The following is a 26344-nucleotide window of genomic DNA, read 5'->3' on the forward strand; positions in this document are numbered from 1 at the left end:
TTGGATTTACAATGATTTTATTCTTTTTTTTTTGGTACTAATATAAATGGTGTTTTAATATAAAAATCCAATTGTTTATTGTCGGTGTATAGGAAAACAGTTGACTTTTTGTGTATTAATCTTGTATCGTATAACTTTGTAAATTGTTTATTAGTTGCAGGAGATTTTTTGTTGATTCTTTGGGATTTTCTACATAGACAATCATGCTGTCTGAAAAAAAAAAAAAAAAAAAAAAAAAAAGCTTTCCCCCCCAATCTGTATATTTTGAATTTCCTTTTCTTGTTTTATTGCATAGCTAGGCCAGTACAATATTCAAAAGGAGTCATGAGATAGGACATTCATGCCTTGTTCTTGATTTTAGTGGGAAAACACAAAGTTGCTCACCATTAAGTAAAGGTGAGTAGGTATTTGTAGATGTTCTTTATTAATTTGGGTAAATTTTTCCCGATTCTTAGTTTGCTGAGAGTTTTTATCATAAATGAGTGTTGGGTTTTGTCAAATACTTTTTCTGCATCTATATAATGATCATGTAATTTTAAGCCTCAAACTGTCTCTCTTACTAATTTCTAGTTTAATTCCATTGTGGTCTGAAAGCATACTTTGTTTGTTTGTTTATATCTTCAGCCTGATCTTTTTATTATTATTATTTTTAGTATACAAAACAACACAGTAATTGACATTTATATACCTCACAAAGTGATAACCCTAAGAAGTCTATTATACATCTAACACTGTACATAGTTCTTACAATAGTATTGACTATATTTCCTGTGCTGTACTTTATATCCCTGTGACTATATTTTAAATATTTGTATTAAAATATAGCTAACATACAATATTATATTTGTTTCAGGTATACATCATAGTTATTCAACATTACCCACTTAGCACTATACAGAATTATTACCACGTTATTGATTATATTCCCAGCGTTAAAGAAGTGATCATCGTGGTAAGTTCAGCAACCATCTGACACAATATTATTGACTATATTTCCAATGCTGTATATCACATCCCCAAGACTTATTTGTTTTATATCTGGAAATTTGAACCTCTTATTCTTCTTTTTCTCCCTCCCTCTTTTAAATTTTTCAATTAGAGTTGACACTATTGTTTTATATTATTCAATATTATTTTATATTAGTTTCAGATGTACAGCATAGTGGTTAGACATTTATATAATTTAAAAAATGATCCCCCTGACTAGTACCCACCTAGTACTATACATAGTTATTAGCATATTGTTGATTATATTCCCTGTACTTTACATCCCCATGACTATTTTGTAACTACCAATTTGTATTTCTTAATCCCTTCCCCTTTTCACCCACCCCCAACCTCCCTCCCATCTGGCAACCATCAAAATGTTCTCTATAGATGAGTGTGTTTCTGTTTCATTTGTTTGTTTATTTTGTTCTTTAGATTCCGCTTATAAGTGAAATAATATGACATCTGTCTTTCTCTATCTGACTTACTACACTCAGCACAATATTCTCTAGTCCATCCATATTGTTACAGATGACAAGATTTCATTCTTTTTTATGGCTGAGTAATATTCCATTGTATATATGTAAAACCTGTTCTTTATCCATTCTTCCATTCAGAAATACCCAGGTTGCTTTCATATCTTGGCTTATGTGAATAATGCTGCAATAAACATAACGAGGAACCTGTACCCTCCAGGTAGCATTTTGGATTTGTTTGGATAAATACCCAGAGCTGGGATTACTAGGTCCTTCTTTGCCTCTTGTTATAGTCTTTGTTTTAAGAGTCTATTTTGTCTGCTATAAGTATTGCTATGAGAGATTTTGCTTGTTTTTTTGTTTCCATTTTTATGAAATATCTTTTTCCATCCCTTTACTTTCAGTCTGTGTGTGTCTTTTGATCTGAAGTGAGTCTCTTGTAGGCAGCATATGTAAGGGTCTTGTTTTCTTATTCAGTCAGCACCCCTATCTTTTGATTGGAGCATTTAATCCATTTACATTGACAGTAATTGTTAATAGATATGTAGTTACTAGATATGTAGTTACTGCCATTTTCTTATTCATTTTATTTATTTATTTATTTATTTATTTATTTATTTTAGTCTTAAAGAAGTCCCTCTAAAATGCCTTATAATACTGGTTTGATGGTGATGAACTCCTTTAGCTTTTTCTTGTCTAAGAAGCTCTTTATCTGTCCTTCGATTGTAAATGATAGCTTTGCTGGTAGAGTAATTTTAGTTGTAAGTTCTTGCTTTTCATCATTTTGAATATTTCTTGCCAATCCCTTGTAGGCTGCAAAGTTTCTGTTGAATAATCAGCTAACAGTCTTATGGGAGCTCCCTTGTAGGTAACTAACTGCTTTCTTCTTGCTGCTTTTAAGATTCTCTCTTTGTCGTTAATGTTTGACATTTTAATTATTATGTGTCTTGGTGTTGGCCTGTTTGGGTTCATCTTGTTCGGGACTCTGTGCTTCCTGAAGTTGTATACGAGGTCTGACAATTAAGTTCACAAACTTGTTGCAACGATATTGCTAAACTTTTTTGATATCAGAGGGATTATTCATTAGCAATTTGTACCAACTGTATAAACAGTTAACCAAGTTTACTATTTGCAAGTGCTGAAAAGGCTGCATAAAAAAGTTAGACGACCTGAACTTTTCACCAACAATTCATGGCTCTTGCATCAAGACAATGCACCAGCTCACATGGCAATGTCTGTGAGGGAGTTTTTAGCCAGTAAACAAAGAACTGTATTGGAACACCCTCCCTACTCACCTGATCTGGCCCCCAATGACTTCTTTCTTTACCTGAAGATAAAGGAAATATTGAAAGACAGACACTTTGATGTCATTCAGGACATCAAGGGTAATATGACGACAGCTCTGATGGCCATTTCAGAAAAAGAGATCCAAAATTGCTTTGAAGAAAGTACTTCAAAGGTGACCATAGTGATATTCAGCAATGAAGTATGTAGCACTTTTTCTAGGATGAGTTCATAAACTTAGTTGTCCAACCTCGTCTCTATCTCCTTTACCTGGTTAGGAAAGCTTTCTACCATTATTTCTTCAAATAGGTTTTAAATTCCTTCCCCTCTCTCTTATCCTTCCGGTACCCCTATAATGAGAATGTTGGTACACTTGAGGTTGTCCCAGAGGCCCCTTAGACTCTCAATATTTTGGATTCTGTTTTTCTTTTTGCTGTTCCAATTAGGTGTTTTCTACTACCTTATTTTCTAAATCACTGATTTGATCCTCTACTTCATCTAATCTACTGTTGATTTCCTGTAATGTATTCTTCATTTCCATTCTTGTATTCTGTATTTCTGAATGGTTCTTTTTTATGTTTTCTATCTCCATTTTTACATTTCCTTTCTCTATGTTGAAGTTCTCTCTGGGAACACTAAGCACCCTAATAACCAATGTTTGGAATTCTGTCTGGTAGATTACTTGTCTCCATTTTGTTTAGTTCTTTTTCTGGGGCTTTGTTCTGATTTTTTTTATTTGGGACATGTTTCTTTGTCTTCCTGTTTTGGCTGCCTTCTTGTGTTTGTTTCTATGTATTAGGTAGGGCTACTATGTCTCCTTGTCTTAATAGAAGGGCCTTATGTAGTAGGTGTACTGTGGGGCTCAGTGCTGTCTCCCTGGTCACCTCAAGAGACAGTAAGCACAGCATTTACCTACTGTGCCATCTTGACCAGAAATCTCCTTGTGAATATATTTTTAATTATAGTTTATAGTCATTATTATTTTATATTAGTTTCAGGTGTACGGCACAGTGGTTAGACATTTATATAATTTATGAACTGATCCCCAATAAGTCTAGAACCTCTGTGACACTATACATATATATTTTCTAAAGATTATTGGGGAAGGGGAACAGGACTTTATTGAGGAACCTTGTGTACTTTCAAGCCTTCTTTCCAAGTCAAGTTGTTGTCCTTTCTTTTTTTTTTAAATTTTATTTTATTAAATTTATTGGGGTGACAATTGTTAGCAAAATTACATAGATTTCAGGTGTACAATTCTGTATTACATCATCTATAAATCCCATTGTGTGTTCATCACTCAGAGTCAGTTCTCCTTCCATCACCATATATTCGATCCCCCTTACCCTCATCTCCCACCCCCCAACCCCCACCCCCCTTACCCTCTGGCAACCACCAAACCATTGTCTGTGTCTATGAGTTTCTGTTTCTCATTTGTTTGTCTTGTTCTTTTGTTGCTTTTGGTTTATATACCACATATCAGTGAAATCACATGGTTCTCTGCTTTTTCTGTCTGACTTATTTCGCTCAGCATTACACTCTCAAGATCCATCCATGTTGTCACAAATGTTCCTATATCATCTTTTCTTACTGCCGAATAATATTCCATTGTGTATATATACCACAACTTCTTTATCCATTCATCTATCGAAGGACATTTTGGTTGTTTCCATGTCTTGGCCACCGTAAACAAAGCTGCAATGAACATTGGAGTACACGTGTCTTTATCTCTAAATGTTTTCAGATTTTTTGGGTAGATACCCAGGAGAGGGATTGCTGGGTCATATGGTAATTCTATTCGTAATTTTTTGAGGAACCTCCACACTGCCTTCCATAACGGCTGCACCAGTCTTCATTCCCACCAACAGTGTATGAGAGTTCCTTTTTCTCCACAGCCTCTCCAATATTTGTTACTATTTGTCTTGTTGATGATAGCCATACTGACTGGGGTGAGGTGATATCTCATTGTGGTTTTGATTTGCATTTCTCTCATGATTAGTGTTGTTGAGCATTTTTTCATATGTCTATTTGCCATTTGTATGTCCTCTTTGGAGAAATGTCTCTTCAAGTCCTCTGCCCATTTTTCAATTGGGTTGTTTGATTTTTTGTTGTTGAGTTGCATGAGTTCCTTGTATATTCTGGATACTAGCCCCTTATCGGAGGCACTGTTTGCAAAAATCTTCTCCCATTCAGTTGGTGGCCTCTTTATTTTGTCAATGGTTTCTTTTGCTGTGCAGAAGCTTTTAAGTTTCATATAGTCCCATTCGTTTATTTTAGCTTTTACTTCCATTGCCTTTGGAGTCAAGTTCATAAAATGCTCTTTGAACCCAAGGTCCATAAGTTTAGTACCTATGTTTTCTTCTATGCAGTTTATTGTGTCAGGTCTTATGCTTAAGTCTTTGATCCATTTTGAATTAACTTTGGTACATCGTGACAAATAGCAGTCCAGTTTCATTCTTTTGCACGTGGCTATCCAATTCTCCCAGCACCATTTATTGAAGAGGCTGTCTTTGCTCCATTGTATGTTTTTAGCTTCTTTGTCAAAAATTATCTGTCCATAGTTATGTGGTTTTATTTCTGGGTTCTCAATTCTATTCCATTGGTCTATGTGTCTGTTTTTCTGCCAATACCATGCTGTTTTGATGATTGTAGCCCTGTAGTACAAGCCAAAGTCAGAAAGTGTGATACCTCCATTATTGTTCTTTTTCCTTAAGATTGCTTTGGCTATTCGGGGTCTTTTGTGGTTCCAAACAAATCTGATGATTTTTTGTTCTATTTCTTTAAAATATACCATTGGGATTTTGATGGGGATTGCATTGAATCTGTATATTGCTTTGGGTAATATGGCCATTTTAACTATGTTGATTCTTCCAATCCATGAGCACGGAATGTCTTTCCATTTCTTTGTGTCTTCTTCAATTTCTTTCAAAAAAGTCTTATAGTTTTCAGCATAAAGGTCTTTCACATCCTTGGTTAAGTTTATTCCTAGGTATTTTATTCTTTTTGCTGCAATTGCAGAAGGAATTGTTTTTTGTATTTCTTTTTCTGAGATTTCATTGTTAGTATATAGGAAGGCAATGGACTTTTGTGCATTGATTTTGTAGCCAGCAACTTTACTGTATTCGTTGATTGTTTCTAATAGCTTTTTGGTGGAGTCTTTAGGGTTTTCTATATATAGCATCATGTCATCTGCAAAGAGTGATAATTTAACTTCTTCATTCCCAATTTGGATGCCTTTTATTTCTTTCTCTTGCCTGATTGCTCTGGCAAGGACTTCCAACACAATGTTGAAAAGCAGAGGTGGTAGGGGACATCCCTGTCGTGTTCCTGAACATAGAGCAAAGGGCTTCAGTTTTTCTCCATTAATTATGAGATTAGCAGAGGGCTTGTCATATATGGCCTTTATTATGTTAAGGTATTTTCCTTCTATACCTATTTTATTAAGTGTTTTAATCATAAATGGATGTTGTGTCTTGTCAAATGCTTTTTCTGCATCAATTGATATAATCATATGATTTTTGTCCTTTATTTTGTTTATGTGATGTATCACATTGATGGATTTTCGTATGTTGAACCATCCTTGTGCCCCGGGGATGAACCCCACTTGGTCGTGATGAATAATCTTTTTAATGCATTGTTGTATTCGATTTGCTAGAATTTTGTTTAGCATTTTTGCATCGGTATTCATCAGAGATATTGGTCTGTAGTTTTCTTTTTTTGTGCTGTCCTTACCAGGTTTTGGTGTCAGGGTAATGTTGGCCTCATAAAATGAGTTAGGGAGTACTGTCTCTTCTTCAATTTTTTGGAAGAGTTTGTGCAGAATTGGTATTAGATCCTCTTTGAAGGTTTGGTAGAATTCACTAGTGAAGCCATCTGGTCCTGGACTTTTGCTTTTGGGAAGGTTTTGGATGACTGATTCAATTTCGTTACTGGTGATCGGTCTGTTTAGATTTTCCAGTTCTTCATGGTTCAGCCTTGGAAAGCTATATGTTTCTAAGAACTTGTCCATTTCTTCTAGGTTGTTGAATTTGGTGGCATATAGTCCTTCATAGTATTCTTGGATGATCCTTTGTATTTCTGTGGTGTCCGTGATAACTTCCCCTTTTACGTTTCTGATTTTGTTAATCAGTGTCTTCTCTCTTTTTATCTTAGTAAGTCTAGCCAAGGGTTTGTCAATTTTGTTAATCTTTTCAAAGAACCAGCTCTTTGTCACATTAATTTTTTCTATTGTCTTTTTGTTCTCTATTTCATTTAGTTCTGCTGTAATTTTTGTTATTTCCTTTCTTCTGCTGACCTCGGGTTTTACTTGTTCTTCTTTTTCTAGTTCTTTAAGGTGTAACATGAGGTTATTTATTTGGGAGTTTTCTTGTTTCTTGAGATAGGCCTGTAATGAGATATATTTCCCTCTTAAAACTGCTTTCGCTGCATCCCAAAAATTTTGGTAGGATGTATTTTCATTGTCATTTGTTTCTATGTATCGTTTGATCTCTCCTCTAACTTCTTCTTTGACCCAGTCCTTCTTTAAAAGTACGTTGTTTAATCTCCATGTATTTGTGTTTTTTTCTGCTTTCTTTTTACAGTTGATATCCAATTTCAAAGCCTTGTGATCAGAGAATATTCATGGTATGATTTCAATCTTCTTAAATTTGTTGAGACTGATTTTATGTCCCAATATATGGTCTATCCTTGAGAATGTTCTGTGTACACTAGAGAAGAATGTATAGTCTGATGTTTTAGGATGAAGTGCTCTATAAATGTCAATTATGTCCATTTCATCTAATGTGTCATTTAGGGTTACTATTTCGTTATTTATTTTCTCTTTGGATGATCTATCCCTAGCTGTCAATGATGTATTTAAGTCCCCTAGTATAATTGTGTTTTGGTCAATTTCTCCCTTTAGTTCTGTTAGTAGTTGCTTGGTGTATTTCGGTGCTCCCTGATTGGGGGCATAAATATTGATGACTGTTATGTCTTCTTGTTGTACAGTCCCCTTCACCATTATGAAATGTCCATCTTTGTCTCTTGTTATCTTTTTCACCTTGAAGTCTGTTTCATCTGATATCATTATGGCTACACGTTATTTTCTCTGGGTACCATTTGCTTGGATTGTCAATTTCCACCCTTTCATTTTAAGTCTATGCTTGTCCTTGTAGCTGAGATGTGTCTCTTTGAGACAACATATGGTTGGGTTTAGTTTTTTGATCCAATGTGGTACTCTGTGCCTTTTCATTGTTGAGTTCAGTCCATTTACATTTAGGGTGATTATTGATATGTGAGGATTTCCTTTCATTCTATCTTTAGTTTTCTGGTAAGGCTGTGTCTCCATTGTTTCTTTGCCTTTTTGTTGTTGTCTATTATTTCTGTGTGGTGGTATTCTATGATGATTCCCTCTGTTTCTTCTTTTATTTCAGTATATATTTCAGTTCTGGATTTATTTTGAGTGGTTACCCTTAAGTTTATGTAAAAGAAAGTTTGATATTTAGAGTATTCCATTTTCTTCAGCACGCTTACTTTCTCCATTCCCATATTCCGGTTCCGACCTTTACTCTCCCCCTTTTTGAGTTTTGGTTGCCACAAATTGTCCCTGTTGATGGTGGTCGAATAGCCTCCTTTAGTATTTCTTGTAGTGCAGGTCGTGTATTAGAAAATTCCCTCAGCTTCTGTATGTCTGGAAAGGTCTTTATTCCTCCTTCATATCTATAGGATATCTTTGCTGGATATATTATTCTTGGCTCATGGTTTCTCTCTTTCAATAGTTTGAATATTTGGTTTCACTCCCTCCTGGCTTGTAGATTTTCTGCTGAAAAATCTGGTGATAATCTAATGGGCTTTCCTTTGTAAGTTACCGTCTTCTTTTCCCTGGCTGCCTTGATGATTCTTTCTTTGTCTTTGATTTTAGACAGCTTCAATACAATGTGCCTTGGCGAAGGCCTGTTGGGATTGAGGTAACTAGGTGTTCTATTTTCTTCTTGGATTCGAGGGTCCAGTTCTGTCCACAAATTTGGGAAGTTCTCATCGACAATTTGTTTGAATATATTCTCTGTTCCCTTCTCCCTTTCTTCTCCTTCTGGTATGCCCATTATTCTTATATTGCTCTTTCTGATGGAGTCAGAAAGTTCTTGTAGAGTTCTTTCATTTCTTTTAAGTCTCAAGTCTCTTTCTTCTTCTATCTGTGTCATTTCCAGGTTTCTATCTTCGATGTCACTGTTTCTTTCCTACATCTGGTCAACTCTACTACCTAAGCTGGTTATTTCATTCTTAATTTCTTCTATTGGGTTCTTAATCTCCAGAAATTCTATTCGGTTCTTTTTTAAGATTTCAATCTCTTTCGTAAAATGCTCATGCTATTCTTTGATTGAGTTTCTGAGTTCATTTAACTGCCTATCTGTGTTTTCTTGTATCTCGTTGAGTTTTTTCAGAACTGCAATCTTGAATTCTCTGTCATTTAAGTCACATATTTCTGTATCTTTAAGTGCCTTCTCTGGAGATTGTTCACTTTCTTTCTGAGCTACCTTGTTGCCTTGGTTATTCATGGCGATTACTGGTTTACTATTTCTCTTCCTAGACATCTACAGGAGTGACTTCTGCAAAAAGTTGATAGGAAGAGGTCTTTCTTTTGTTTTCCAGTGCTTGTTGGTAGAATGTTTTACTTTTTCTCCGACTGCAGGCTTTTTTTTCTCTCCCACACGGTAGTGCTATGTTTTCTCTGCACTATTCCATCTTCTCACACAATGGGGGGATTCCCTGGGAGACGGGCTTCTCCTCTTTTAATAGTTCGTCTAGGTCACAGGGCACAGTGTCCCGGTGGGTATGCGGAGAGCTTTTGATGTTCCAAAGCTCTTCCAGCTCCTGATTCAGAGCCCGTATATTTCAGCAGTTCTGTTTACTCCTGCAGGGATCCCCCCAGATAGGTGGAGACAGGGGCGCAGTGAGTTGTGAGAGGTGGCCCAGAGCAATGGCGGGGACCACCACCACAGCCGGTCCTGCTTCCACAGCTCTCTCCCCTTTGCCGGAACTAGTTGGGCTGCGAATCTGTGTCTGAGGCCCACAGTTCTCAGAACAGCAAATGTTCTGTTCTTTTGATCTGACACTGCTACTGTTTCGCTTCTAGCACCGGGCAGGTTGGGGTGGGGCGAGCTCTGGGAGGGGAGGGAGGGGGCAGCTAGTCTCAATGCCTAAGGCTCTGTTCTCTGCTCAGCAGTGAGGGCTTAAACCACCGTTTTCAGCCTTTTTCCCTCAGTCTTTGCTCCGAGGTCTCTGCCGTGAGCGTTGGGTTCAGCCGTGTTATATGCTGCCCCCTCAGCCCTGTGGTGCCCTGGCGGAGCCCTAGCAGTCCGAGTTCTTCCCTCTCCCACAGCTGCGGTAGTTCGGGGAAGCAGCGAGCTCGGCGCACTGAGCTAGGTCTGTGTCCTGCGCCCCCGCAGCTCCGTCTCCGTGCACTTCTCCCTTCCCTCCTCCCCCCGCTCGCGCGAATCTCCCACCTGTAGGTGATTTCAGTCGGTAGTGGGCCTCTTCGTCTTGCCTGTCTGCTGTGCAGGGAGTCCTTTGTGGAGTTTTTGTTGTTCGATTCTTTATAAATTCCAGGGGAGCTTTACAGAGGCTCACCTCACGCCGCCATTTTTCGGGAAGTCTTATATCTTTATATTTAAAGTGGATTTCTTGTACACAATATATAGCTGGGCCTTGTACTTTTAGCCACTCTGACTCTTTCTTTTAATTGGTGCCCTTAGACCATTCACATTTAAAGTGATTATTGATATAAACAGATTAATATTTACCATGTTTGTTGCTGTTTTTATTCATTGACCTTGTTTTTTTTTCTTCCATTCTTTTCCTGCCTTCTCTTGATTTTTTGTTTTGTTTTTAACCGTTCTTTTTAATTAAAATTTTTGGGGTGACAATGGTTAGTAAAGTTATATTGGTTTCAGATGTACAATTCTGTAATACATCATCTATATATCACATTGTGTGTTCACCACCCAAAGTCAATTCTCCTTCCATCACCATATGTTTGATCCTATTTACCCTCATCTAGTACCCCTCCCCCTTCTCTTGTTTTAATTGAGCATTTTATATTTTATATGATTCAGTTTTTTTTCCCTCTTATAGCGTATCACTTAGTTTAAAAAAAATTTTTTTCAGTAGTTGTCCTTGAGTTTGCAACATAGATGTACTACTCCAAATCCTCTTGAAATAAGACTATACTACCTCATGTGTAGTGCAAGTACCTTATAACAGAGTATCCATTTATCACTCCCATATTTTATAACATTGCTTTCATTCATTTCACTCATCAAATAGCCATAATCACTGAATACATTTTTACTATTATCATTTTGGACAAACTTTTATCTGTTAGATCAATTAAGAATAAGAAAAATAAAAGCTTGTATTTTACCTCACTTATTCCTTCTGTAATGCTCTTCCTTTCTTTATATATATATCTGAATTTCTGACCTATATTGTTTTCCTTTCCTTTAAAGAACTTGTTTTAACATTTCTTCCAGGGCAGGGCTACTGGAGACAAATTCCTTCAATTTTCATTTGTCTGAGAAAATCTCTATATCTCCTTCACTTTTGAAGAACAGTTTTGCTGGATACAGAATTCTAGTTTGGTGGGGGGTGTTTTCCTGTTAACCTTTAAATATTTCACTTTATTCTGTTCTCGATTGCATGAATTTTAAAAGCCCAATCTTATCCTTTCACCTTTATAAGTGAGGAGTCTTTTTCCCCTCTGGTTTCTTTCAAGATTTTCTCTTTGCTTTTGATTATCTGCAGTTTGAATATCCATTGTCTAATTGTGAAGTTTTGGTTATTTATGCTGCTTGGAGTTCTCTAAGCTTCCTGGCTTGGTGCTTTGGTGTCTGATATTAATTTTGGATTTTTTTCTATCATTATTGCTTCAAATATTTCTTTTCTTCCTACCCCCTCCCTTCCTCCTCCTCCTCCTTCTTTTTCTTCTTTCTGTCTCTCTCTCTCTCTCTTTCCCTCCCTTCCTTCTGGTATTTCTATTATGTATATGTTAACATCTTTTATATTTGTACCTCTGTTCTGGGATATTCTGTTCTATCATTTTCTTTATTTTTATCTTTTTACATTTCAATTTTGGAAGTTTCTGTGACATTTCTTCAAGCTTACGGATTTTTTCCTTGGCTGTGTCTAGTTTACCGATGATCTCTTCAAAGGCATTTTTTATTGCAGTTGTAGTGTTTTTGATTTGTACTATTTCCTTTTGAATCTTTCTTACATTTTCCATCTCTTTGCTTGCATTACCCATCATTTCTTGAATATCGCCCACTTTTCTCATATGAGTCCTTAGCGTATTAATCCTAGTTGTTTCAAATCTCCAGTCTGATAATTTCTGCATCTCTAATGCATCTGAGTCTGGTTTGGGTGCTTGCTCTGTGTCTTTAAACATTTTTTTTTTTTTGGTCCTTTAATATGCCTTGTAATTTGTTGTTGAAAACTAAAATGATGTACTGGGAAGAAGAAACTTGTTCTAGCAGCAGTGTTTAGTTATTTGCTCCTGGGCTTCTGCTCCAGTGAGCTGTGAGCCTCTGTATCTGCCTTTCTGTCTCCATTTTGGGGGGAGCCTTTTGCCTTGTGATTACAGTTCTTTGATGGATCTAAGAAGAGTTATTGATTTTCAGTTTGTTCAGTTTTTGTTTTTTTCTTGTTGTGAGGATGGGAGTAATGACTTCCAAACTCTTTAAATGCCAGACCAGAAAATGGAAGTTCCCCACCTATTACTGTAGTTTTGATAAAATGAATAAACAAAATTTGTTAACAGATACTTTTACTATCTGAATTGGCACTAAGAGAATTCTTGAATTTGTCTGTCATTTTCTGGTACAGGGTCTCCTCATTGGGCAGAGGAAAGTAGCGTGGTGAGGTAATTCACAGACACACGTGGTTTACAGACAAGAAGCACTTGAAGACATGCTAAGAGATTTAAAAGTAATAATCACTCTCTATAAAGTGGAACATTTGATCCTAGAGATAAGAGCTTCCTTGAGTTGCTTTTGATGTTGAGGCAGAAGGAGAGACAGGGAAGTGTCTTTATTATATAAACAGCAAATATAATTTTTGAAAGTATGGCATTCAGATTTGAACATTCTGCTGGTGAGAAAGACTTCACTGTGAGTGACAAATAGGACATCACTCTGTAGTACTGGCACTGAATACTGGTTAAATAAGATACAAAATTATATGTGTTAAATAGGGTAGAAAAATATTTTCATTTACTTATAATTTAAATTTAATTTTTTGACTAGATAATGCTTATACCTGGTGCCAAATTCAAAAGCAACAAAAGCATTTGATGAAATGTCTCTTTGCCACTTGTTTCCCCTATCATCAAATTCCTGGAGTCATCCTCACACACCTGTGTGTGTGTATACTTATGCCCCCCACCTTTATGCACACAGTAGTATACTGACACACTACTCTATACCATGCTTTTTCCAAGAATAAATCTTGCAGGTAAATATAGCTTTTCAGAAAGAAAGGAAACACTACACCATAAATATCAGCATCTTTAAAACATCTGCATGTTTTAAAACACAGGCCAATTTCAGAATGTTAAAATTGTATAGGAAGAAAAAAATGTTTTTTGTGATGGAAGAAAGATGAGTTTCTTGTGACAAAGATGAGTTTGAAAAACCCTCAGTTGGGTTTTACACTAAAGCTATGCATCGTCCACAGTTCAGCACACTTCCTGATTGAATATGTTGCCTGTACCTTCTGAAGTCTTGCAAACTGGTGATTTGACAACTCCTTTATTACCTTTCATAGAATGCGCACTACTCTTTTCATAGTTAAGTGTAACAGATCTTGATTATGTCTGAAGTGAAACAGAAAGATTGTTACAGAGTTTATTGGAATGATCTGTGTTCCAGAGTGGGCATTTTTTGATCACTAGGCTATGGATCCCATAGGATGCTGCCAAATTAATGGGACCTCTCAGACCCATAGCAACCCTGTGAACAATGCGGACTTCATTCCTCTGGCCAGTGACTATAAGACATGAATAAAATCTCACCCAAACTCCATATTGTACAATGCTGGCATGTGGGCTTTGCTTCTGGCTCTAAAACACTGGCAGGGCAAGGATCACAAGCTGCACATCATTGCCTGGGTTGGGCGTGTAGCCGAGAATGAAGATGTGGTGACACTGGCCACATGACTGAAGGAGGGGAAAGTCAAGCCAGCCATTACCAATTCTAGGAAGAAGAGATGAGCAGCATAAGCTGACAGCTCCATAACGAGTGGCTTCTCACGCTGACATCAGTACTGCTTGCTGCCTTCATAAGTTTCCTAATTCTGGCAGGTGAAGGACGTACTGTGCTGTGGCCCAGTAAGCTTGAATTTGGAAAGAATACCTGCATTATTTTGAGATTAACCTGGCCCATTGTGTATCCTTGGAGGAGAATGCACAGATGAGGCTGGGATTGTATCAGTTGGACTGAACATTTAGATGGTGACAACTGAAAATTACCACCAGCCAGCAGGGGTTGGCTGCAGCGGGCATCTTGACCTGAGCAGTGTGACTCAAAAAAAGCAAATTACAGAATTACCTGTACCCATTTATGTTGCTATAATAAGCAGAGTTTGGCAAAACAAAATCAGCTGACATCAGTGTCAGCTCAGCCATGGACACTTTTGAGCTAACTGCAGGATCCTACAAAATCCAGTGTTCCTGAGAGTATCCCGGAGAGACTTTTGGGTATGGACCCAGGGTCATTGGAATGTTAAGGGCTCCACGGCCTTTAGAACAAGAAGGAGGGCTGCAAGAAGGGAGGTTAGAGGGAAAGCGTGGCCGGGTCCTTCTCAGAGTGTGGATACGGTGAGCTAGGCTGGGTTAAATTTATTCCCTAAAGCAGCACTCCTCAAAAAGTTAATGTGCACAGAAATCATTTGGGAATCTTACTAAAATGCAGATTCTGTTTCAATAGGTCTGGGATTTTGGACCTGCTACTCTGCGTTTATAACAAGCTCCCAAATGATGCCCAGGCTAGTGATCAGAGATCACCCTGGGTAGCAAGGCTCTAAACAAAAAGTGGCACTTATTTCCTCATTTGTTAAATTGCTCTTCCCCCCACCCTCCACCACTTACATACCTGCTTTAGAGACTGTTCCTAATTAGTGCATTAAGAATGTCTTTATTTTTTATTTAAACACTGTTTTGTATTCGATGGCATAGATTTTCTTCATTTATTTAACCAGTTCCTATTGATGGACATTTATATGGTTTTTCATCTTTGCTTAGAAGTCAGGCTGTGAACATTTTTCATATGTATATTGTGTATGTACGAAGAGGTGAGGATTAAATAAAGGAATGATATGGACACACCTGAATACTGAAAATCATACTTTTTTGACAGGCTGGGTTTTTTGTTTTCTGACTCAGATTGAGCTGGCACTCACCTGAAACTGTCAGTTTTGGACGTGCTATTATTTAGCCACATTATCTTTCTCATCTTCTTCTTGTACAATTGTTTTTCTGAAATCTAAGTGTGGGATTGATTTACGGAGTCTATTAAATTCCATTTGCTAGCTTCAGACTATCATTCTAACCTGTCAAGATAATTTTGGTTGTTGACTTTGTCATTTAATATTTTTCCCAACTCTCCTGAGTTTATGTTGTATTCACATTAGATAAGCATGCTATCTCCATCCATCCATCCATCCATCCATCCATCCATCCATCCATCCATCCATCCACTATCTATTGAGTACCCTACAGTGTGGGCACTGTTCTAAGCTCTGGGGATACAATAGGGACAAAACAGAAGAAATCTCTTTTCTCCTGGAGCTTTCATTCAAGTAGGGAAGATAGACACTAAACAAAGATAAATAAGTTATGTGTATATGGTAATGACAAGTGCCAAGGGGAAAAAGAAAGCAGGGAAGAGAGAGAGGAAAAAGGGGGAGAATGTTTTACGATTTTAGATAGGGTGGACAGAGACAAAGGTCTCACAGAAAACGTGACATTTGAGCAGAGATATGAAGGTGTTTATGTCCAGTTCTTTGGAAAATATGGTGAAAAATTATTCTTTGATTTAGAGGACTCTCTATAACTTGATTTTAATCTGTTAACTGGGCACCTTTGGGGTACAACTGACTAATCCATTGAAATTCTCTGTAACTTAAGTATCTAGCTTGCACTTCTCTATACCATTCTTTTTTTTAAATTAAAGTTTATGGGGGTGACAATTGTTAGTAAAGTTACATAGATTTCAGGTGTACAATTCTGTATTACATCATCTATAAATCCCATTGTGTGTTCACCACCCAGAGTCAGTTCTCTTTCCATCACCATATATTTGATCCCCCTTACCCTCATCTCCCACCCCCAACCCCCCTCTGGTAACCCCTAAACTATTGTCTGTGTCTATGAGTTTTTGTTTCTCATTTGTTTGTCTTGTTCTTTTGTTGTTTTTGGTTCACATACCACATATCAGTGAAATCACATGGTTCTCTCCTTTTTCTGTCTGACTTATTTCGCTTAGCATTATAATCTCAAGATCCATCTATGTTGTCACAAATGGTCCTATTTCATCCCATTATTAATGATATGTTGAGATGTATCAAAATCTGGATATTCAGCATTCATGGCATTTCCCTGATCTAAGCTAGTCAAACTCACACACAAGGGGAATGAGTTTGATGTGAAGGACTATTTTTCCTTTGTCCACTTGGAGTAACTCTTAGTGATAAGCAAGCACCATGATTGAGTAGTGATGGCTGCTGTGGGCAGAAGAAGGAGAAAGGGTGACTCATGGGCTATTTTTCTACTCTCTGGGCCTCGTCTATAAAGCACAAATGAAGACTAAATTCTCTTAACAATATTGTGAGAAATTAAACTTTTTTTCTCAGTAAACTTTGGCAAATGTAATTCTGAATAACAAATCATGCTTTGGCTCCATCATTTCAGTCTAAACCCAAGTTTACGTCTTCAATGCCATCTCTCCACCCAGTTTCTTTAGACATATCTTTATTTTTGTAGGGGTTGAGGTTGTCAGAGACCTGGGCCCTTGTGCTGTCAGGTCATTCTATACAGGTGAACTGCTGTTATCTTCAAACTTACCTGCAGGCTGCAGTGTTGCCATGAGTATCTTCTATCCCATACACAAAGCTGAGTCTTCCAGGTGTACAAACAGGTTGGGTGGAGGTTGCAAATAGACTCTGAATTCATATAGGAGACAAAGAAAGCATGCGAGGTTAGCTGTGTACTCCAAAAATAAAAAGGTAAAGCCAAGTGCCTTCATTAGGGCCCCCCAAAATGTTCATAACTAAGCTCACCTCTTGACTTCTCTCGCCTCAGTTTCTTCATCTCTAAAATCAGTAGACTAGACTAGATTATTTCTGAAGCTAGTTCTCTAGCCCTAAAATTCAGGTTCTATGTATTCATTTGATTAAGTAACCAGGACAGTAATACTTTAGAACCCTGATTTCATAAACATTTAGTCCTATGAAAAATATGTGGTACATGAGGGCAGCGATTTTGCTGACAAGGAGAAGCCTAGAAACCAAGGAGATTCAGAGGCCCAGCGGGAGGTGTGGTGCCGGTTGGTGAGCAGTGGCCAGCACGGCCACAATGGAAACCTGTACTTTGGTGGGAGGTTACACACAGTGGCAACAGGAAGAAACGTAGTAGCAGGCACAGAAAATCCCCACGGAATCTGTGTTCTGCAGCAAACTCTTTGACATACCTTTTTCTCCCCACATCTCCACCTTTTCTTCCTAACCCCATTTACACTCTTGTGGGGGAGAATGTGTAAGAAATGTGTCCTTTCTGGAAAGCAAATACAGACAATGTTAGAGTGCCACCGTGGTCAGAATGGCCCTTTGTTCTGCTTCTTAATGACTAATTATTATGCTATGAGAAGGGTTATGTAACTCTGGCAGAGTTAGGCCCTCCCTCCAGAGCTGCTGGAAGTGTATAATCTTCAGAAAGCTATGACTGCGGCCTTGGAGTTGGGTAAGAAGTAATTACTGAATCCAGCCGAGGCTTGCTTCTTATTACAGGCTCCGGGCTTTTACCCCCAGTATCTTTACCTGCTCGTTAATATTTAAACTGTCGAGTAGTAGAATATTTTGTAAGCTTCAGTCATGTTGTAGAGCTCAGTGTGGGCTGGGAACAGGACAGGCAGGGCAGCAGCAGGGCATAAAGGAGGAGGTCTCATTTGCTTTTCTTAGCGGATTTCGTCCTTCTGTTGGCCCTGTGATAGATCTAGACTTTTCTCCTTTTCCATAGAAAAGTTAAAAAACAAAACAAAACACCTCTTAAAGCCTCTCAATTTTTAAAAACTAGTTGTTAAAAAAGAAAAACATTCTCTGCAATAACCCATTATCTTTTAAAATAGACCTCAAATATGGCTTGAACTTTTAAAAGTAAATGAAAAATAATTGAATGTAGGTTCTACCAGACTCTTAAAGGGAAGAACTAAGCTATTTCATCTAGTAAAGCCTCACATGCATAAGCAACAAAGACTGACGCTCTAATCTGCCCCAGACTTTGTCGGAGAAGCTCTTCCTAGGATCCCTGATGGGCTTCTTGGCCTTTACAAAGGAAGCCTCTTGACCTCCACATGTCTGTCTTCTCTCTGCAAAATCAGGGGAGCTTTCTGTGGTCTGTGTACTTTGGTGGTGCCTATCACTGTGGGATCTAGGCACAGAGACAAAAACATCAGGCAAAATACAAATTTGTGTATTATGGGAGGAAATGCCGTCTGGCTTCCTGGATTCCCACTGGGCTTACATTGCAGTAAGCACTTTATCCCAAGTTGCTTTGCAGAGACCCAGGAAAAGTGTAGATAGATCCAGGAGTATGGTGCTTCCTTGTTTTCATTGAAAAGAAGTAACAAGGTAGTGTTTGAAGTTTGGTAAAATCGCTGACGTTTTAAAATGTGCTAATACCTGTGTCCTCCTCATCTAAATAGGTAAAGAGCTCATCTGCTCAAAAGAATGAGAAAGTGTTTCTTTTCTCTCCCTTCCCTGTCTACCTCTCCCTCCCTCCTTCATTCCCTCTGACCTCCCCCTCTGCTCTTTCGTTCTCTCTTACTTTCCCCCTTTTGTTTTCTTTCTCTTTTAGTAAACTATGCTTGTTTAAATTGTAAAGTAATGCACATTAATGGTAAAAATACTTCTTCCAAATAGAATGAAAGCATATAAGGTGAAAGGATAAAATATTTTCTCTACACCCCCAATCTCTCCGGTCCTATCAGTTACCTAGAGGTAACTACAATTTAAGCATTTCTTCAAATCTTTCTAAACATTTCCTCTGCATGCACAAGCATTTATGCATGTGGATATATACTTAAAGATTTTTAACGTGCATGCATGGTTCAGCAGCTTGCTTCCCCTACATAGCAGACCCTTTCCATAGCAGCACTCAGAGACCCACCTATTCACTTCCTAACTGCTTAGTGGTCCACTGTGTGCCTGTATTCTAATTAATTTAAATAGTTCCTTAAATTGGTATTCAAAGTTTTTTCCCCCCATTTGGGGGTGGGGACGACAATGCTGCAGCACACACCCTGGTACACAGGCACAGTTGCACAGTGGAGAGAGCGATCCCTTAGGGTAAGTTCTCAGCAATGGAATTGCTGGGTCAAAGGGTGTGTGCCTTTTACATTTTAATAGATATTGCCAAATTGCCCTGCAAAAGTTGCACCAATTTACAGCACCATTAACATTGTATGAACAGCCTATTTCCTTAAAACCTCACCAACTCCATGTTCTATCAAACTTAAATCTTTGCCAGTAGTCAACAAAGGGCAAGTCATTATTGTTTTAATTCATATTTTAATTATGAAAGATTGAATATTTTCACATGTTTATGAACTATTTGCATTTCTGTTTTGTGGCAACTATCTGGTCTAGACCACTATGCATCTCTCCTGGGTTTTTAGTAATTTCAAAATTGATTTATAAAAGCTTCTTCTTTTTTTTTTTTATCATTAGCCTTTGTTTTTTACATTGGTAGGTCACAAATACATTCCTTGTTTGTCTATTTTTTAAACCAGTAGAAGTTTACAATATTTATGGAATCAAACCTACCTGCCTTTTCTTGGATAGCATTTAGGATTTGTACCATGTTTAGATGAGTCCTACATATGCAAAGAAGTCTCAAATCTCTTCCAGCTTCCTTCTAGTACTCTGACAGGCTTGCTTTATACATATAAATCTTTGCTATTTCAGACATTTATTTGGGGGTTGGGTGAGATAGGGATTCAGTTTGAGCAGAGTCTATTGCCTCCATGTAGTTCTGCAGATTGACCTATTAACTATAGTAACTTGCTGCCAAATGGAGGCTTTGTGCTTCCTTGGAAATAAAAAGATTTAGACAGGTTTTTTGTATGGTCCAGGCAGGAACTTGTCTCATTCTCTCTCTCTCTCTCTCTCTCTCTCTCTCTCTCTCTCTCTCTCTCTCTCTCTCATCAAAGATTCTGCCATTTTCCACTCAGGAGAATATTTGGCTGTACTTTGAAGGAGGTCTCAAAGAGTAATGAAGAAGATGGCAAGAGGATCGAGAGAAAAGTGGAAAATTAAGGGGTTCTGGTAGGAAGAAACACAAATTTAAAAAGAGATTAATCACCTATGTGCATCAACCATGAGACTAATAGGGCCTGTTTCTACTTGAACAGTGTGAAAAATGACGACAGAATCATTGGGCTGAAAAAAGCAATTGAGCAGATGAATTCTGTTTATCTTGTATGCATTTAGCTCTGCTCTAAAAGGAAAGAAGGAATACACAACGTTTTTGTTACTATCACTTTAACAATATTTTTGGAGTGAATTTTCTTGGTTGCTTTAACAGATGAAAATTCTTATGAGAAGGCCAAGAGATCTTATTCACTATATCCACTAGGTTTTCAATGTTCCTCCCATAGTTCTTAAATATATGGGGTATTTTTCCTTTATAGACCAAATAAGTTAATTGCACAATCAGTAATATTAAAGGTTTATATTTCTTGGCATGAATGATATGATATGCATGCTGGCAAAGACATACATGACTTTTGATGTGCAACATAAATAATATAATCCTGTAGATCAAATTCTAGGTAATTTAGTTAAAGGCACTGAAGAACTCTACCCCCAGGTGTCTACCTCAAGGTACATTGTGTAATTTGTATAATAATTATAAGTTGATTGATGAGAATTTGATTTCATCATTAAAGGATAAGGTGTACTACCACTACTATTAATACTGATTACTGTTTGTGCCATATACTGTACATACACAGTACTCAAAAAATGTGTGTGTGTGTGTGTGTATGTGTGCTCGCACATGTGTGTGTATTCTAAGTGAATCCTAATGCCCCCAACAAGGGGCAAAAGACTGGTTCCATTCTGGTCTTTTACACCTTGTTGGGGGCATATAAAAGACCAGTATACTCTATAGATGAAGAAACAGAGGCTCAGGCCAAGTACCTAGAGTCAGATCACACAACTATTGCATACAGAGTTGAGACCCAACGCAGGATTTCATACTATTCTTCCCCAAGGAGGGGTGCAGATACAATGAGAGGTAAGACAATTTCCAGTGGAAGTTTAATTCCACATCAGTTTAAGGGATAAAAATCGGTCACACTCTCTCTTCCTGCCACTCCCTTCACCAGATCTGCCATCTTCTTGTAGCAATGGAAGCCTTAACTCTATGGTCCCAAAAGGCCCCATTTCTGCCCCCACTGATATTCCAATTATCCCAAGATAGTCTATATGGAGCCCTGGGCAGGGCAGGGAGCCTCTCCCAGCCTGGCCACCTCTAGTTTCAGGCTGAGATGAAGGCTTGCAGGACCAAAGGGTGGGGTGGAAGACGTCTGGCAGTAGCTTGCTCAGACCTCCACCCACTGGCCAGGTGTCCATGATTAGCCCCTGTTGGGCAGAGGGCCCTAGTGTCTTGATTATAACTGCTCCCTAATCTAGCCCCACTACTTCTTTTCAACCATCTGTAGCCTCTTCTCTTTCCTGACTCTTTCCCAATAACACTTAAGAAGGTTCAAGCAATTAAAAAAAAAAAAGAGTACCCTTCTCTAGACTCTTTCTTTTTCCAGCTTTCCCTTAAGCTGTCTTCTCCCTTCCCCATCTGGCTACCAGCCCCACCCACCACTTCTCTGCAGGGGGGCTTCCTAAGCTCACTCTTAGTCTAGCAGGGAAGTCAAACCTAATTATCTTATTGGACACTTCCTCTCTTTGTAAAATGTGAGTCTTCCCAGTTTTCATGATTCCACACTCTCCTAGTTCCCTCCTTTTCGTTTTCCCTTACTCCTATCTTAAATATGAGTCTCTTGTCTTCTCCCTTTGCTCGGGGCACTTTACTATTAGCTTCAGGAACTGTGTTATTTCCCCTGTTCTTCCCTCACCCCCTTGCCATATATACATATATATCTTATATAGGTTCAACATGGTATTTTTTGTATTTCTTTTCTGATTCTCAAAGAGGCACATTACGCTCCCAAGTTAAAAACCTCTGCTCAGCTCACACTCCCCTTGATGTTATCTGTCTCCATGGCTGTAAAAAACGATATGCTGTTTCCCAACTACATCTCCTGTCCAGATCTTTCCTCAACTGGAGATGTATATATGTAATTGTGTAGCTGATTGCCCCATTCAGCTACTCTATAGGCAACTCAAGCTTAGTGTCTCTAAAGTGTAATTTCAAACTGTCCTTACGGCCATGGCTAGCTCATATGGTGCCTTTGAGCAAATTAGAAAAATACACATTCCTCAAAACACTTTACTTCTGTTTGGTAAAAATTGTTGTAACTGATATACAGAATTATTCTGACTGCAGTATGAATGGTACCCCTTTTCATTTTTGCACTGTATTGGGGACTGAACACCTGCATGCTCAGAGCCCCCTCCCATGTGTAAGCAGAGTCAGCTCCTTCTTGATGCCTTTGCTGCATGGACGTCCACACGCCCACCCTGTGTCCTTCTGCTCCCCCATATCCAGTCAGTCTCCAGTCTTGGTTGCCCACTGCAGAGCTCGTCGGTCCTGCCTCTGCATCTCCGCTGTGGGCACGTTGATCACATCATTTCATCTCACCTGGATTGCTGCAGGAGGCTCTAGCTTTCCTCTGCTTGTATTCCTCCCTCCCACCTTCTGTTCTTCACAGAGTAGCCAGAGTTACCTTTATAAGGGACAGTAGCAGTATTTTGTTAAAAACACTCCAGTTACTCCCCGTTATCCTCAAAATGACGACCAAGGTGCTCCATGATCTGGCTTATACTTACCTCTCTTGTTGGTCTCCTTTGCCCGCACACCACAGGCTCTGCAGTTCATGTACGCAGACAATCTGCTCTTCCCTGACTATGCTGTTTTCTCTTGCTCCACGCCATTGTGCGAGTTACTTCTTCCAACTGGAAAGCTTCCCATTCACTCCTAGCCCTTTGCGTCAGGCTTATTCCTGGTTCAAATTTCAGTGGAAATACCACACTTACAGGAAGCCTTCTCTAAATCCCTGGGGCCCAGGAATAATGCACCTCTTATGTGGCCGCAGGACATCCAAGACTTGCCTCTGGTATAGCACAGCCTCAGGTGTGGTACTCTCCTGCTCACGGTGAGACCTGGAGGGCAGGGCTGTGCTTTCCCCTTGCTTCTTCAGTGCTAGATGCCTGACACATAAGAAGCTCCTCACACCCCTCACAAAGTGATAACCCCCAACCCCCAATCTGCTACCCCTCTGACATCATATACAGCTGAGAGCCCGCCACCAGAGAGAAAACGAAAGATCCCCACAAAGGTTTGAAATTGAACAAAATCCCTGCAAGAACTTCATTTTACCCTTGGATTTCCTATTCATATAATTCAGCTGGAACCTCCTTATTTTATTGAAAGCACTTGACGGACCAAAAGCTATGTGTATAAAAGAAAAGTAAGGCATCTGTTATTTATAATGGTTTTAATCTGAGCGTGGTGCTGTACAAACCCCAAAACAAGGTAGGTGTGCTTTCTGAGACCTGGGTTAAAAGGTCTGCTTCATTGGTTGTGGCATTAAACATTTCTCTCGGGCCGGCCCAGTGGCTCAGGCGGTTAGAGCTCCATGCTCCTAATTCTGAAGGCTGCTGGTTCGATTCCCACATGGGCCAGTGGGTTCTCAACCACAAGATTGCCAGTTCAATTCCTTGAGTCCCGCAACGGATGGTGGGCAGCGCCCCTGCAACTAAGATTGAACATGGCACCTTGAGCTGAGCTGCCGCTGAGCTCCCGGATGGCTCAGTTGGTTGGAGCTTGTCCTCTCAACCACAAGGTTGCCGGTTCAATTCCTTGAGTCCCACAAGCAATGGTGGGCTGTGCCCCCTGCAACTAGAAAACGGCAACTGGACCTGGAGCTGAGCTGCATCCTCCACAAATAAGACTAAAAGGACAACAACTTGAAGCTGATTGGCACCCTCCACAACTAAGATTGAAAGGACAACAACTTGAAGCTGATCGGCACCCTCCACAACTAAGATTGAAAGGACAACAACTTGACTTGGGGAAAAAAAAAAGGCCTGGAAGTACGCACTGTTCCCCAATAAAGTCCTGTTCCCCTTCCCCAATAAAATCTTAAAACAAACAAACAAACAAAAAACAAAAAAACAAAAAAACAAAAAAACATTTCTCTCATCAAGAAGACTCTCTCTCCCCCCCGCCCCCCAACTCCTCTGATGGAAAACACCTTCAGGAGGAACAAGACAGCTTCATTATGTTCTTAGGGTCTTGGCTTATCAACTGCTCACTCTCATCGCTAAATAATAATAATAATAAAATAATAATAATAGCAATAATAATAGTAGTAGTAGTATTTACTATATTACTCTAACTATGTGCCAGACAAAGTTCTAAGCACTGTGTATATAATAACTCACTTAATCTTTACAAGAACCTTGTGAGGTAATTACTATTGTTATCATTATTATTCTCATTTTATGAGTGAGGAAACAGGCACAGAGAGGTTAAGTAACTTGCGTAAGCTTACAGCAGATAATACATGATAGAGCTGAGAGTCAAGTCTGGGCAGTCTGGCCTCAGTCCATGTTTTTAATTATTATACTGCGTTGACTCTTATGTCTCATGTCAGCCCTTGAACTTTAAAAATAAGCTCTAGACACAAGAGCTGCCACTGGATTGAGAATCCCATTATAGGGGTCACTGTGACCAAGAGACCCTGTCCCTTGGTGACAGCAAATGATGAGAGTAAGGCCAGTGGTTCAATACCTCAGCACCATTCCCATCCCACTCTGTGAAGTACTAGAGCAGGCTTCTCTCAGCTCAGGACACTACAGCCAGTTGCTCACTAGTTAAGAACGTTGCATCCAGTGTCAGATGTTAATGGCTTCAAATCAGCCATAGTAGGAGCATTTACACCATAGAAAGTGGCAAACACCACAGATCAGAAGTCATATTGCCAAGCGGTGTCCCTACTGGAAGATGCCAGTCTTGACTGAAAGAGCCTGGTGTGTCTTTTCCCAGGACCTCTCTAGGCTGGACTGGATTAGATGTTTCTGTCTGTGAGATGTTTGTAGGTGCTGGTATCTGCATGAAGCTCTCTTTGAAGGCATGGAAAGTCACTCAGTCTAACTAACGCATGGACGTCCAAAAACACCAAGGAATAACATTCCCCTGCCTCCCCAGCCCCCAAACCTTGTTACCAATGACCACCTTGTCCCTCTGCTCACTAGTGGTACCTTTTGGAGGCAGACCTTTTACACTGTTCCCAGAGATTCCACATGGCCTCAGGCACTAGTTACCCGTAGTCAGAGTTGGCTTGATAACTCACTCTTTACTTTCTGCCCTCAGTTCATGGGCTCAATTCCTTGTGCCCATCTTGGTATTTCTTGTGCCTACCCAATAAACTTGTAGCCCAGTTCTTGCTGAGAGTGCTCTGGGGGCACCCCAATTGAGAGAGGCTGAGTGGGTGGACTCAGGTGCTGATATGCAAAGGCTGGGAGGCTGGGCCATGGGATGGAGCTGCCTTAGCCCTCCACTGGGTGCTGGCCTGCCTCTGGGCCTGGCGTTTGTATTTCAGAGACTCAGTTCTGTTTGCTGGCTCTGCTGCCAGGTTTGATGGTGTGGGCACTGCCTGCCTACTCTGCTCCTGCAGGTGGTGGGGCATTGCTACTGTCCTAGCCGCTGCCCAGGGTGGTGCACAATTCTCCAGAGAAGACCTTGTAGCATGTAAAAGAGTTTTCCTCAGTGAAAGAGTGACCTGAGCTCATTATTATCATTCTGACACTACCTGAGACTTGTTTCCCCAAGTCTGAGTATATATTACCTGGCACTCACTCCAGGAGAGTGATGTGAACTTTGCTGGAGGAAGTCACTAGCTCGCTTGGGTGCGGCCCTAACAAATGTCTCTAGTGTGATGTTTGGGAAAACAGTCTGTTTGAACTGGTCTGTTCCCTGGTCTGGCAGGGAATCGAGATTTTGAGCTGATATGTTTGATTGCAGTGATCCCGTTTATCCTTTAGATTGCTTCTGACTTAGAACTAAAGCCTGCCTTTGGCTGTGGGGGGTGGGGAGGGATAGTGGGGGGTGGGGGTGGGCCGGGCAGGTGCTCAGCACTAACAATGTTTGCATTCTCCAAAAGGGCAAAACAGGG

At 39.4% G+C, this 26344-nt stretch overlaps 1 long non-coding RNA gene across 1 annotated transcript in view; it reads left to right on the forward strand.

Annotated features, from left to right (window-relative positions):
• Positions 1-24232, forward strand: part of LOC148755763 (uncharacterized) — a 34445-nt gene extending 10213 nt beyond the window's left edge. The window contains exons 2-3 of the long non-coding RNA XR_016018479.1: positions 854-952; positions 20198-24232. This is a non-coding gene — a long non-coding RNA (uncharacterized LOC148755763). The remainder of the gene's footprint in view (positions 1-853; positions 953-20197) is intronic.
• The last annotated feature ends 2112 nt before the right edge of the window (positions 24233-26344 follow it).

The sequence above is a fragment of the Rhinolophus sinicus genome, chromosome 14 (genome assembly GCF_057876585.1).
Source record: "Rhinolophus sinicus isolate RSI-liver-muscle chromosome 14, RSI-T2T, whole genome shotgun sequence".
NCBI lineage: Eukaryota > Metazoa > Chordata > Mammalia > Chiroptera > Rhinolophidae > Rhinolophus > Rhinolophus sinicus.